Source organism: Rhinoderma darwinii, chromosome 5, assembly GCF_050947455.1.
Source record: "Rhinoderma darwinii isolate aRhiDar2 chromosome 5, aRhiDar2.hap1, whole genome shotgun sequence".
NCBI classification, from domain to species: Eukaryota; Metazoa; Chordata; class Amphibia; order Anura; family Rhinodermatidae; genus Rhinoderma; species Rhinoderma darwinii.
Window position 1 is genome coordinate 84065188 of NC_134691.1, and position 15061 is coordinate 84080248.

Sequence of the window (15061 nt, forward strand, 5' to 3'; positions counted from 1 at the left end):
AAATCTCGTTAGAAGTCACTCTGATCAGTCCATTTTCTCATTCTAATGTGAATTCACACTGAAACTGAACCACGGAAAACTTGCTCCCTTCATTTTATGCTGCACTCCGGGGTCACACGCCTAATTTCCATAAAGAGAAAGGGCAGGTGTCTCTAATAAAGCGGCCACTCAGTGTATGTGCCCTACAATAACACTACAACATCCACACTTAATAGTGCTATACATATAAAACTAGCCTACGGATCCCACCAGGGCTGGACATAACCCAGTCGCCATGGCCACTAGAAAATCCACCAAATTTGACTCCCGGTTGTTCATACATATGACAGACGGACGCTTTCACCCAGTACCTGGGGTCTCTCCCTGACAACATACAGCAGCTTGTACGTAGCTTCCCGCTAGGAGAGGGCACATCATGGGAAATGTGGTATTACTTGACACCCATTGAAATGAATGGCCAACCATGTTCTACATGGTCACTCTGAGCCCTCCAGAGTGGGATCCCCTCCTCTACGACGTCCATATACTCGAATAAAAGGTACATAGATTGAGGTTATCCTAATAGGCAAAAACCCTTAAAGAGGCTCTGTCACCAGATTTTGCAGCCCCTATCTGCTATTGCAGCAGATCGGCGCTGCAATGTAGATTACAGTAACGTTTTTATTTTTAAAAAACGAGCATTTTTGGCCAAGTTATGACCATTTTCGTATTTATGCAAATGAGGCTTGCAAAAGTACAACTGGGCGTGTTGAAAAGTAAAAGTACAACTGGGCGTGTATTATGTGCGTACATCGGGGCGTGTTTACTACTTTTACTAGCTGGGCGTTGTGTATAGAAGTATCATCCACTTCTCTTCACAACGCCCAGCTTCTGGCAGTGCAGCACTGTGACGTCACTCACAGGTCCTGCATCGTGTCGGCACCAGAGGCTACAGTTGATTCTGCAGCAGCATCAGCATTTGCAGGTAAGTAGCTACATCGACTTACCTGCAAACGCCGATGCTGCTGCAGAATCATCTGTAGCCTCTGGTGCCGACACGATGCAGGACCTGTGAGTGACGTCACAGTGCTGCACTGCCAGAAGCTGGGCGTTGTGAAGAGAAGTGGATGACACTTCTATACACAACGCCCAGCTAGTAATAGTAGTAAACACGCCCCGATGTACGCACATAATACACGCCCAGTTGTACTTTTACTTTTCAACACGCCCAGTTGTACTTTTGCAAGCCTCATTTGCATAAATAGGAAAATGGTCATAACTTGGCCAAAAATGCTAGTTTTTTAAAAATAAAAACGTTACTGTAATCTACATTGCAGCGCCTATCTGCTGCAATAGCAGATAGGGGCTGCAAAATCTGGTGACAGAGCCTCTTTAAGATGGCCATACACATTAAATAGAAATCAGACAGTTCTTCTGATGGTTGTATGAAAATATTATGCGGACAATCGTGCCCGACAACCCTAAAACCAGCCATACACGTTATAGGACGACGCTCTACGCTACCCCATAAGAATGCATGCTCAGATCGGCCGAACCTGCATGAGTATTTTGATGGGGAGAGGGGAATAACGTAGACACCTCTGGGGGAACAAACCATTTCAACATGCCCGATCCTTCTTATCCCAGATGGTTTTTCCCCTTAGACCATTGCCTTTATTTCTACTGCTGAAATTGATGGATTCAGCTGGTTTATTTGCAATAGAATACACATGATTTTTCTTCCATTAACCATGTGCTGGCTGCTTGGCATTAGTGTATGGCCAGATTCTATTTACTTCACACTTTCCTATTTTTTAGTATTTACTTCTTTCCAGCCCTGTATTCGAGGCCACGCCCACGCTGTCATATGCAGTGACTACTACGCCCAGTCTCTTCCCTATCATGTCATTGCCCCGCCCCCTTAGTCTTTCTGCCGCGCCCCTACCAGTCATTTAGCCTTCAGCCGCTTCCCGCACGGGATTGGAGAGAGGCTGCCAGCAGCATGGATAGGGAAGTAGACGTCTTCCCTGCGCATGCGCGCGGTGGCCAGGCTTCCTGTATAAGTGACATTACACAATTGGCATAGTATCACTCCGTGCTGCGCTCCTCCGCTTCCTATAGCTGCCGTGCCCGGTGAGTCTACAGCACAGTCCTTATTAACCCTGTTGCTGCTGTTAAATAATACATAATGATAAGGATATATGGAGTGTGCACGTCATATTTATCTCAGGTGGCTGCATTATGGTATTATAAGTCCTATCTATCAGAAGAGCGTATACGGTGTTATCTATCAGTGATTATTGCCATAGGTTATACGTAGCAGCAGTTTATGTGCATTTATTATACCACAGTTGCGAGACCCGAAAGCGACTTTTGCAACGGTTACAAGATCACTTGCAGATTTTTTTTACCCGTAGAAAATAATAGAAGTCACATTGTGATTTTCCCACCACCTTTAGTTGTCGCACTATCCTAGACTTCTAGCGATATTCCAGTAAAATACGTTTTTGGCGTATCCGCAGTATACGCCATAAATGTCTGACGTCTTCTACCGCAGGGACCTTGTTTTACACAATTGTCACTAGCTGCTAAGGCTCTGTTCACATCTGCGTTGGAGTCCAGTTCTAATGTTCCGTCTGAGCTTTCCGTCAGAACGAGACCCTGAACAGACACAAACTGACTGAATAGCGACGCAATAACGTAGTCGACTACGCTATTGCTTCTGGCAAAACAATGGGTCCGGTGCATGACACAGACAAGCGGAAACCATGGGCACCGGATCCGTCACCATTGAAATCAATGGTGATGGAAACAGAAACCTCAGGTTTCCGTTTGTCCAGGGTCCCGTTCTGACGGAAAGCTCAGAATGGGACCCCAATGCAGATGTGAACGAGGCCTAAGACGGGTGGTAGTTGTGGACAGCTTCCCCCCCCCCCCCCCCATAAATATACTTCTTTGGTTCAGGCTATAGGTTAATGGAGATAAGTGGCTGTTATATGTATGTCCCTGTTGCCGCTTATCTCTAAGGGAAACACAAAGTTAAATAATGTAACATTTAACCCTTCCAATCCTTATTTTACTAGACCGGCTATCACTATACGCATTGGATCCACCACCAAATATCCAATTTCTGGCCAGCGTTCTGTCCTCTAGCTGTTTATTCAATACCATATGTTTACTGTATGAGGCTCATACTTTGGTACTGTCAGTCATATTGCATTGTTTTTTTTGAAAAAATTAGTTTTGTTCGTAACCCGTACCGAATTTCTAGTACGGGTGCAGCTTGTTATTTGTCTGTATTTGCAAAAAGAAAACTGTCGGATCTGTCCTTGTGACTCCTGATAGATGTATCATTTGTAGCTGCCATGTAAAGATTTGCATGAGGAAAGATTTGTTTATTTTGTCTTCGCCGCAGTCTATTTCGACACTTTACATTTTCTGCAGAGCATCTATCTGTTCCTTCTGTAGAATGAAGCTTGTTGTTGAACAATTCCCCTTGAAGATTGCTTCCTTTTATATTGCATAATATTATATCTGCAGGTGTGTATGTGGCTGCACATAGTGATCTAGTAAGATCCCTACGTGCTGTGTAAATGAATGGAGAGAAGTGAATGATGCTGATTGGTCAGCGTCATACACTTCTCTCCACAACGCCCACTTGGTCATATAGTAAAACACGCCCAGTTATCCATTGAGAAAACTCATTAACATAAAGCTAATATAGGTCATAACTCTGTCAAAAATGATTGTTTTTCTAAATAAAAAAACCCTGCTGTAATCTACATTAAAGCACCGATCACATTATGTAGAAGATAGGCCACTTATAATGTGGTGACAGAGCCTCTTTAAGTACATTATTCTAAAAAAAAACAACAACGCGGCGTTAGGGTGAATTTGGCGCATTTTGGACTGCCTGAAAGTCGGAAAGGAAATCTATGAGTGTGCCAAGATTTGAGAATATCACCATTTTCTATCTTTCAACTTTAGGGTGTGTTCACACGCTTAGCAAAAAACGTCTGAAAATACAGAGCTGTTTTCAAGGGAAAACCGCTCCTGAATTTCAGACGTTTTTCATGCAAATTCGCGTTTTTTCACGGCCGTTTTTGAAGCCGTTTTTCTATAGTCAATGAACGGCTCCAAAAACGTCTCAAGAAGTGACATTCCATTCTTTTTACGGAGCGTCTTTTTACATGCAGTTCTTTCAAAACGGCCGCGTAAAAAACGCCCCATCGGATCAGAACGCTGTTTTTCCCATTTGAAATCAATGGGCAGATGTTTGGAGGTGTTCTGCTTCCGATTTTTCGTCCGTCTACGGCCCGAAAAACGGTCAAAAATAAGCCGTGTGAACATACCCTTAATGTGTCTAGACATGGAGGCGATGCATACTATTGGAACCACCGCCGTTTGTGGCGTAAAATTTTATTTTTTTGCGCAGTTCTGGCACAACAATATTTGAGTTGCAACAATATTTACAACTTCAAATCATTGATAAATTTGCTCCAGCATGTACTGAATACTACTCTGTTTAGACCATTGTGTGAATGAGATTTTTACAAACACATTTTAAATGTACTGCTTTGGTAAATTTGTAGTCCATGATAAGTGTCTGGTATTGCAGCTCATTCTCATTCAAGTGAATTGGGCTGGACTGCAATACCAGACACAGTCCATGGACTAGAGTGGCGCTGTTTTTGAGAAATGCAGAACCTCTTTTCTAATCCTGAAATTCCCTTTATTACATTCTGCTGCCTCAGTACCTTACTATTGTTAGACAAAACAGTCTCACAGGACATAAATGTAAGGGTGGGGAACAAAAGTAACAACCACCCACTTTGTTGGAGATAAAGACTCCAAATTGTAAGTAGAAACAAGGAGTCCATAGATATCAAAAGAAAGTTGGAAATAGAAAATCTTTATTACAAAATCAAAAAAAACATAAGAATCTAAAACAGGTCTTTGTACCTGGATCACAGTATGACACAATGTATCACAGATATAGGTAAACAAAATAGAGTATATCAACAGACACATCTATCTTTAATCCTAAACTAGCAAGGTATGCATAGATAGAGAATAAGTGTCAGGTGAGACAGGCAGTAAAGTTAGAGTCTACACCGAATAAGCGTAAACAGTGCAAATAGAGTGTAAATGACCTAACGTAACCTCCATATGATGCTTACCCATATTTCCGTAGTGTAGTGGTATGACCCAGTGGATAAGGTAGCGCCTCGACGCGCGTTTCGCGTTTAGCTTTCTCTATCTATTCATACCTTGCTAGTTTAGGATTAAAGATAGATGTGTCTTTTGATATACTCTATTTTGTTTACCTATATCTGTGACACATTGTGTCATACTGTGATCCAGTTACAAAGACCTGTTTTAGATTCTTATGTTTTTTTGATTTTGTAATAAAGATTTTCTATTTCCAACTTTCTTTTGATATCTATGGACTCCTTGTTTCTCTTGTTTATATACTCAGTACCTTACTGTAGTAAAAGCAGGTTCAAAATTAAGTTTGACACATTTTTGGTCAATTATTTTTATTGAAATTAAGTTAAAGAAAATTGTCATCTGCCATCCAGCGTCGTCTGTACCTGTTTTTATCAGGTATGATCGGTCTGAATAGAATAGTTTGCACCCTTATTTTGATTGGTTAGAAAGATCGAGGATCACTAGTAAAACCTTAGTGTTCACCAGTTCTTCCCCCTAATGTATCATTTGTACCGTGTGTTGCGTGCTATAGATTACTTAAGATTCCTTGCCTAAAAGAAGTACTGAATCAATGGTTCGAGAGAGTACTTCTTCCAAAAAATATAGTTGTGGGGACAACATGCCAAAATCTTAGACTGTGGTAGTGACAGCAATACTCGCTGCTGCCCCCTGCCTGGCCAAGTGGTCTCAGGACAGCAAGCAGACCAATTTATGTTTTCTAAACCATTGATTTCTAGCTTAGAATGCAGATACATTCACTAGAACAATAGTGGTTTTATTCTTCAATGGGATTCATTCACACTGATGTATTAGGGAACCTGAGCTGCAAAGATCTGTATTACAGACAAATGTTCCAACATGCCACGTTACAGAAGTATGGAAGCACTGCTCACGGGCACCATACGCCAGCACATGTGTCTTTGGCTCTAATGTTAAATCGTAGGGTCTCAATATTGTGTAGGGTCAGCTCACATGGCTTTACAGTGTGTATGAGCCCTACCAGATGTTCTCTACTAAATGTGGAAGCCTACACTACATGTTAGACTGTATTCACATAGCCGCAGAGCCCCTGTCGGTAGCCCTGGAGTATCTGGTGGGAACAATAGATCTGCATGCAGCGCTATTCTTTCTGTCAATATGACTGGAACCCAATAGACCCATTGTAAATCAATGGGGTCCATCGGGGGCAGGTGGTATCAGTCATATTACAGATTTGGCAGAGAGTTCTGTCTTCCATTATGAACGGAAGCCACAACACAAGTGTGAACATTGCCGCAAGTGTTCTTTTTCAGTTAGTAGAGACTTTATCAAAACAACAATGTACTTACAACCATTAAGGCCTTTTTACACTGGCCAATTATCGGGCAAGCGAGCGTTCACAGAACGCTCGTTCCCGATAATTGCCCTGTGTGAACACAGCAACGATCAGCCCGTTCATTGGCTGATAGTTTCGACATTTACAATACAATTATCGTTGTCGGCAGCACATCTCCCTGAACAGGACATGCTGCCGAAGTGATAGAAATGTATTGGGACGAGCGATCGTAGTAACGAGCGCTCATCCATATACTAGCTCCTTGCAAATGAGCCCCGATCAACGAGCTGTCTCGTTGATTGGCGCTTGTTTACACGGCTAGATGTTTGCTTAGTCAGTGATAATATCACAGCAACACACAGCAATTTATTTCAGTGGTATTTTTGGGGTCTATTTATTTATTTATTTTTCATAGACCTCCTTTTTTTTTTTTTTTTTTTTTATTAGAACTTTAAAAAATTTCTTAAAACAACCGATTGAACCTACTTAGTCCCTTAATGATCGGGCCTGAAAAGACCTAAATGACCAGCTACGTTTTAATGTTTCTGCCTCTCTGCTTTTTAGCAGCCATAACCTTTTTTTTTTTTTTTTTTTTTTTTCTCATTGACGTGGCATAATAATAATAATAATTGATTTATGCAGGAGAAATAGTTGGGGTTTTTCGGAGGTTGGGGATACAAAAAAAATATTTTTAAGGCGTGAATATAGGAAAAAGTGATTCTCGGCATAGTTTTAAATTAATTCTTTAGGTTATTACGGTCGTGTAGATGCCTAATATGTGTAGTTTTTTTTTTTGTTTTTTTTTTATTATGTAATGTAGGGACTATAAAATATATTTTATGCAAAATAATAATTTTTTTGGGGGCCAATTTTTTAAATTATGTTTTTGTTACTTTTTTTTAAAATCCCATTAAGGGATAACTTTATTTACAACTTTATCTTCTACTTGACTTGTAATATAACTGTGTCACTTAGACACAGGCTGCTGTTATGGCAGCACATAGTGTGCCCAAACAGCAGGCAAACTGAACAGACAGCCCTAGGGTCCTTTCTAGGTCCCCAGGGCTGACTGCAGAGGGATTCCCTGCTCTTTGATCACGTCACCGGGTTTCTGATGCGATCAAAGAGGGGAGTTCCCTTTGATCACGGACCGCGGTGATCAAAGGGCTAATCAGCTGGGGTCGGAATGTTTTCCGACCCCAGCTGTATTTAGCAGGCTGCTCTAAGATCAGGAGCTGTAAGTTACAGCTCCTGCTTAGAGGATGAGCGGTCACAGGAGCGCTCATCAGCCTCTTCTATAGCAACGCCAAAAGACGTTGCTGTAGAGGAAACACCCGCACCGCCTGCTGTCAAGACGGTGGATGGTCATTAAGGAGTTAAAACACCACTGAAAACGCATCTTAAAAAAAACAACACAATTTTTTTTTTTACTTTTTTTTATGTACGTCCCTTGATGTCTTAATTAGGTAAACATGGATCTTACAGGTTAGGCCCCCTGCACACGGCCGTAATTTTGATCCGCATTTACCAACTGCAAATGCGGATCAAAGTACGGACTCATTCGTTTCTATTGCCCACGGACACCTTCCCGTATATTTACGCAAAGGTGTCTGGGCCGTACAAATGACCCTCAAAAAATAGGACATGTCCTATTTTTTGGTTTTACGGACCGTGCTCCTATATTTTAATAATGGGAACACGGCCCACAAATGCGGGTGACTGTCCGTGGCCGGCCGTGCCCGTAATCACCAGCCGTGATTACGGACATGGCCATGTGCAGTGGGCCTTAGGCTACATTACACGACTTTACATCAGTGTGTCTCTAAATTTTCATCTATTTCCAGTCTGTCCGCTTTTAACGGCCGTTTGCCATCCGTTTTTCATGGTCGTTGAAAAAAAAAAAAAAAAGACTATGATTTTATTTTGTCAGGGTTTTTTTTGTCCCAACCCCTGAAAACACCAAAGTGCCCATGTAGAAAGCGCCACAGTGTCCCCTGTAGATAGCGCCACCCCCACCTGTAGATAGCACGCCCCTGATGAAGATGGCACCATATATGGACAGTGACGTCAGGGGCTCCAAGAGCGGAATCCCCTGCCAGAGCATTTCAGATGCTCAGGCCAGGGGATTCCGCTACTGGAGAAGCCCCTGGCATCACTATCTATATATGGACAGTGACATTAGGAGCTTCCTCTAAGAGTGGAATCCCCTGCCAGAGCGTCGGCAGCGCTCTGGCCGGGGATTTCGCTCCAGGAGTAGCCCCTGATGTCCCTGTTGGAAATGCTCTTGCAGGGGATTCCTCTCTCAGAACCCCTGACTTCTCTGCCCATATATGGACAGAGACGTCAGGCGCTCCTTCTAAGAGCGGAATCCCCGACCAGAGCGGACTCTGACCAGGGATTCTGCTCCTTTAGGGAGCCACAGCAGAGCCATCTACTGGGTGGGGGTGTCTCTATCCTACATGTGGTGTTGCTAACTACCAGTGGAGGGGTCAGAGGGAGCAAATACGGATGCAATTGCGTATAAGAATAAGACGTGTTCTATATTTTGAGGATAATTTTTATGGCCCGGACACGCATCCGTAAATATACAGAAAGATGTCCGTGGCTTATAGGAATGAATGGGTCTGCAAATTCATCCGTAAGTACTTGATCCGTAATTACGGGTGAAGACTACGGTAGTGTGCATGAAGCCTAAGCACGTAAGCCCAGCATTAAAGGGAATGTGTGGCTAGAATTTTTTATTTTTTTTTCAGTTAAACAGTTAGTATTTAAGTGATTAAACATTGTTTTAATTTTTTCACAAGTCAGGAAATATTATAAATTAGATTCTAATTTATAATATTTCCACGTGCTGGTCACTAGAGGGAGCAATTCCCAAATTTGCAGCATTGCAATGTGGTAAAGCAAGACACACACGCTCTAGTGAGCTCACACAATCCCCCCTCCCTTATCCTGGCTAGTGAAGGAGGTGGTTGAATCTTCTAATCCTCCTACACTGTGCATTCGCTCAGAAAATGGTGGCACACAGTGTAAGAGGATTAGATACAGTGGTAATCAGACAGTATAACACGAACATACTACACACCTCACATACACAAGCATAACTTAACTGCTGCTGCCTCCGATCCTACTCCTTGCGTCTTCGCTGCCTGGAACATATGTCCAGAAGCCGCGACCGGAACTAGTCATCTTACTGTCTGGCCGCGGCTTCCGGTCCACATGAAAATGGCACTGGATGTCGCTCTGCCGAATACCTTCCTTTTGGACTGTGTGGGAGCGGCTCATGCGCCGTTCCCACACAGACGGCGTACGCTATAGTGAATGGAACGTCTCCTGTTCGCATTCTCTATGGGGATGTATGTGTCGTATTCCATCTCTGTATGTGTCGTTAATCGACACATACAGAGATGGAAAAAAAAATGGCAGCCCCCATAGTGAAGTGAAAGAAAAAAGTAAAACACAAATATATAAAATTTATTTTAATAACATACTAAAAGCAAATTTATATAAAAAAATGTTTTTTCGCGACACCTGTCCTGCTGGTATTCCTTGAAGATTTGTTATTGAAGCCCAGAAGTAATAGGTTTTCAAGCTTCTTATCTCATAGACTTTGAAATAGTGGAATTCTTATCTTGGTGGCCTGGCCTTAACACAAGGTTGATCTTTTCTTGTATTTCACAAAGCTGAGAATATTTACCCTAACCTAGATTGCAATGTGTGTAAAACATATATCTATATATCTATCTGTGGTATCTGGCAACAGATCCTTTTAAAGAGGACTTGTAACACAACATAGTCTTTAAATCGTTATGCTTATTATTTAATAAATTGTTAACTGGGCGGTCCTAGCCGGCCAGTGCCAACTGGGCGTGAACCTTCACTGCTCTGGTACTGTCCAATGAAAGAGGTGATCTCGCTGTCCTTCTTCTCTCCTCGGACTGCCAACTCAGGACCTGCTGCTCATTGTCGGCCGGAGGGGCGTAAAACGTAAAAGGTTATTTGTCTTGTCAAAGGCTTTTACCGCTGCAGACGTTTTTAAACAACTGATAAGTATTTATTACAGTACTTTTTAAAAAAACAAAAACTTTTACAAACAAAAGTAATTTGGATAATAGAGTAGAGCACTCCTATGGGGTTGCTGTTTACAGTGCATTTATTCTCTTAATTAAGCGGATGTCCAGTTGTAAGCTCAAATTACATGCAAGTCAGTACCTATAGATGATGCTTACCTTCTGTTTATTTTCCTCTGTACTTGCTGCTTGGCTTTTTAGTTCAGCTCCATTAGAGCGGAGCAGTGATCTGTGACTACAATGCCTACAGGGAGCCTGAGACACACCTCCTGTCTCCTCATTGGTTCAGGCTGCTGCTCTCTCCCTCCCCACTTCAGTTCTTCCTCTCCATATTGGCTGCTGTGTATACATGCACGTACATTATGAGATCATTGGGTAAAAATATTGGGAGGAATCCTCCAGCTCAGCATTAGCAGTTCTCAGCCACGAGTTGCGCCAGGATGACGGCACACGGCAATGAAACAGGAAAAAAACAGGAGAAACAAGTGATCCAGCGCAGTGAAGTTAAAATGAAACTCCATTTCAATTTTATTCGGAAATCTTTAAAAAAAAGATGTGTAACTTCCAGATACAAGGCTATAGACTCTGACTATTGCCTACGCGTTTCAGACGTAGACCACGTCCTTCCTCATGGCTAGTTAGTAGAGAAATAGTGTTGTCCAGAGGCTTATATCCGGTGATCACAGGTGGGGAGGATTGCGGTCCAGCAGAATCCTGCCGGAACGCAGAAAATGAATGCAATGAATGACAGGCCTTCACTGAAACTGTGAAGATAAATACAGCAAATGCAAGGTAAGGGATTGATAAGCTATGCTAAATGCGGTAGCGATGAAAATGAGTGGAAATATGTTTTGTTGCTGGATGATCGGATACAAGCCACGTGATGGATACATACTCCTATGTTGGTTATATGAACAAGCTGTAATGTCCGTGGCTGCGGGCTGTCCGCTCCAACCTCCCGCTGACAGCTGCAGCCACGAGTCGGCCAGCGCTGGCCCCAGCCGCCGCCTCAGGAGACGCCAGCGCTTGCATCCACTCACCTCTGCCGGATCGTCCCCGCGCACGCTCGTCCCGCTCTTAAAGGGGCAGCGCGCGCACCGGACATCATGGACGACCTTTGACCCGTGAGTAGCCTGGACTATAAGAGGGGTCCAGCCCCCTAGTTCGATGCCTGAGCGTTGTTGTGTATCCCTTAGGGGGGATTCACACGAACGTGTATTAGGTCCGTGCGGGCCGCGTCGTTTTCACGCGCCACGCAAAGACCAATACAAGTCTATGGGGCAGTACAGACAGTGCGTGCTTTTTGCGCAGCGTTTGTCTGCTGCACAAAAAACGCGACAGGTTCAATATCTCCGCGTATTTCGCGCATCACGCACCCATTGAAGTACATGGGTGCGTGAAAACCACGCAGGTCGTACGGAAGCACTTCCGTGCGAACCGACTGAAACAGCGCACCAGCTGTCAAAAGAATGAATGTAAACAGAAAAGCACCACGTGCTTTTCTGTTTCCAAACATCCAAATGGAGTGTCTTTGAGATGAGCGAACCCGGACAATCGAACCGAACTTCACCGGGTTCGGCCGAATCGTTTTGGCCGAACCCGGCAAAAAAAATTCCGGTACGCGACGTCAGGAGATAGTTACTGTCCAGGGTGCTGAAAGAGTTAAATTGTTTCAGCACCATGGACAGTGACTACCGATCCCAATAAACATGAACCTGTAAAAAAAAACGAAGTTCTCACTTACCGATAACTCCCGGCTTCTTCCTCCAGTCTGAACTCCCGGGATGACAATTCAGTCCAAGTGACAGCTCCAGCCAATCACAGGCCAAGCACAGGCTGCAGCGGTCACATGGACTGCCGCGTCATCCAGGGAGGTGGGGCCCGATGTCAAGAGAGGCGCGTCACCAAGGCAACGGCCGGGAAGTACTCGGTAAGTACGAACTTTTTCTTTTTTTTTAACAGGTTGCTGTATATTGTGTTCGGCATTCACTGTCAAGGGTGCTGAAAGAGTTACTGCCGATCAGTTAGCTCTTTCAGCACCTTGGACAGTGACGGGCGTCGACTAGCCTCATCTCTATGATGGCGGCTGCGCGAAAATCACGCAGCCGCGCATCATACACGGATGACACACGCAGCTGTCAAATGGTTTTTGCGCGCGCAAAACGCTGCGTCCATCTGTATCTGCCCTAAGTCTGTCTATGCAAATTGGTCCCTTAGTGTTTCCTGCTCCCAGTGTTTCCCGTTCCTGCTCCTGTTCCTATATCCCGATCTAGTGCCGTGCTTGCTATTGCCGTGCCGTGCTGGATACCACGCTTGACTGCCTACCCACGCCTGTCGTCACCTGCTGCCTAGTTCCTGCCAAGCTACTGTCCGTGTTGCCACAGGTATCCTATATACGAACTATAGACATTGTCCTGCACCCTGTTGGCCAGCTACCTTACCGCCAAGGCGGTACGGCCCAGTGGGTCCACAGACTCTTCGTGACACAAGCATGAAGCTGTGCGTTGTGAATTTTCTGGATTACAACAAAATGTAAAATTTAAAAACTATTATTCAATGGTTGGACTTATCAATAGAGAAAGTAGTAATGTGTCTGCAATGCCCCGAATAATGGCATTACTACGTAATGAAGTAGTGATGGCAAAACAAGAGTGCAAAGTAGATGTACGTACATCTTGCATATTATGTCCTTATTATTGTTGCTACATTACATACAACCAAACCAATCTTGGAATAGAAGATCGGGTTTTCTAAGATTAAATGTAAAAGGTGATCATTATCCCTTCAGTACGTTACATTTTTTCAATTTCATTATTCCTGATAATAATGCTCATATATCCATCATGTGTATACATACATCTACTTTGCACTCTTGTTTTGCCATCACTACTTCATTACGTAGTATTCGGGGCATTGCAGACACATTACTACTTTCTCTATTGATAAATCCAACCATTGAATAATAGTTTTTACATTTTGTTGTAATCCGGAAAATTCACAACGCACAGCTTCATGCTTGTTTATATAACCAACATATGAGTATGTATCCATCACGTGGCTTGTATCCGATCATCCAGCAACAAAACATATTTCCACTCATTTTCATCGCTACCGCATTTAGCATAGCTTATCAATCATTATGCTTTAATGTTAAAGAAATTGACTTACCTTGCATTTGCTGTATTTATCTTCACAGTTTCAGTGAAGGCCTGTCATTCATTGCATTCATTTTCTGCGTTCCGGCAGGATTCTGCTGGACCGCAATCCTCGCCACCTGTGATCACCGAATATAAGCCTCTGGACAACACTATTCCTCTACTAACTAGCCATGAGGAAGGACGTGGTCTACGTCTGAAACGCGTAGGCAATAGTCAGAGTCTATAGCCTTGTATCTGGAAGTTACACATCTTCTTTTTTTTTTTTTTTAAAGATTTCGGAATAAAATTGTTTCATTTTTAACTTCACTGCGCTGGATCACTTGTTTCTCCTGTTTTTCCCTGAGATCATTGGGTAGTCCTTATTAAGGGGGGACAAGGTATGAGGCCCAGCACGGGTCTCTACCTTTTTAGTCTCACGGAGTGAAATCAGCTGGCATAGATTTCCACTATAATTTGTGCAGTTTTTTCTGGCGTAAGTTTTTTAGTAAATTTGTTTGGCCTCACTGAACCTGCCGATTTTTGTTATGCCCCGCATCCTCTTTCCAAAATTGGCGAGGGCAACGTAAAATGCGCAAGTCATAATTTTCACCGCAAATTGTGACTTCTCGGACTACTGTGTAGAAAACGAGCATAGAAAGTTTTCATTCCCCGATTATGTATATATTTTGAGGAGATGATTCGTTCTAAATCGCAAAAAATTATTCCTGCTCAACCAGGCAGCTTCCCATTATAATGTTTAAAGGGGGTGCTTCATTTTATTTGTGTCTAGAGCTTTTATACGGCTTGTGATGGAAGGCAGGTTTTTTTTTTTCCCCACCTCAAGCTTTTATTATTTCGACTAAAATAAGCAAAATAATCCGGAACTTACCCACTGGTCAGGGAAATGCTCCGTTGTCATCTGATTTCTTATTGGAGATTGTTAATGATTCTTTAGTTTCCTGTTCTAATTCCTGTTAACATACTTCTATTTATTCCATTACCCTTTCTACGTGGAACCTAGAAGCAGAAGTTTATGTAGAAAATGGAGAAGCTGTACATTACTGACTTTAATCGTGGACTGGACCATTAGAAACCACCCTAAAAGTTAGGCACCCACAGCAAATTTGTAGATACATTGTATTCCCTTTTTGGTTTCCACAAGTTGGGGACGAAGACCTAACCTGAAGATAACTTTTTTTTATTTATTTTTTTCAATTTTGTTGTAATTTATTACAATCTGCCTAATTTTGCTATTTATGATATCACCAAACCACACAATTATCAGTCAAACAAGCATTCCCGATAATCGCCCTGTGTAAACAGGGCAACAATCAGCGGATGAACCAGCA

General features: G+C 42.9%; 1 protein-coding gene across 1 annotated transcript in view; it reads left to right on the forward strand.

Moving 5' to 3' along the window:
• The first annotated feature begins 2005 nt into the window (after positions 1 to 2005).
• The window catches only part of SDR16C5 (short chain dehydrogenase/reductase family 16C member 5), a 49080-nt gene continuing 36024 nt past the window's right edge, over positions 2006 to 15061 (forward strand). The window contains exon 1 of the mRNA XM_075828318.1: positions 2006 to 2112. The gene's annotated coding sequence lies outside the window, so the exon portion shown is untranslated. The remainder of the gene's footprint in view (positions 2113 to 15061) is intronic.